Source organism: Metarhizium album, assembly GCF_000804445.1.
Source record: "Metarhizium album ARSEF 1941 chromosome Unknown scaffold_5, whole genome shotgun sequence".
Classification (NCBI taxonomy): Eukaryota; Fungi; Ascomycota; class Sordariomycetes; order Hypocreales; family Clavicipitaceae; genus Metarhizium; species Metarhizium album.
In genome coordinates, this window is record NW_024467579.1 from 1,375,105 (window position 1) to 1,375,858 (window position 754).

The following is a 754-nucleotide window of genomic DNA, read 5'->3' on the forward strand; positions in this document are numbered from 1 at the left end:
CTTCCTCGACTTAACTAAACTTTTAACTAATCTTTTCTATATAAGCCTTATAATAAAGGAAAATTTTCTAGTATAGTTTATTCTTAATAACTTAAATACTTAAAAAGAAGCTTAATTTGCTTTTCTCTTTTAAATTATATACTTACTTTAAGCACTAAACTATATAATTTACTACTTATCTTACTTCTTTTCCCTTATAAAAAGTGAGTATAATATTATTTATAAAGAATATTAAATAAATATTTTAAGCTTTATTAAAGAAGATATATAGTTCTTCTTTACTTAAATTAAGCCTAGCTCTTTTAAGAGTTATACTTAGCTCTTTAAACTATAAGCTTAGTAAGTCTTATAGCCTATATAAGGCTTTAAGTAATTAAACGCACTTCCCTAGTATTTTGTAACTATTAGAGAGCTTACATATTACTAGTATTATATACTTGCTACGCTTTGCATATAGAAAGGCATTCTTAACATTAAATTGCAGTAATTCTATATTATACCTAGCAGCTAGCGCTATTATAATTTAAAATGCATACACTATAAGCGTTACTATATAAGTTTGTTTAATTATAGAGCAGTCCTGCAAATCGCTGTATATATAGATACATGCTTTGCATTTATTAAGATAACCTCTCTTATTAAACTTATAGGTATAAACAAATAAATAAATACTTTTTAAACTTTATAGAGAGTAGCTTACTATTAGCTAGCAATATAATACTACTAAGTACTTAAGCTAAAGTAGCTGCTCTCT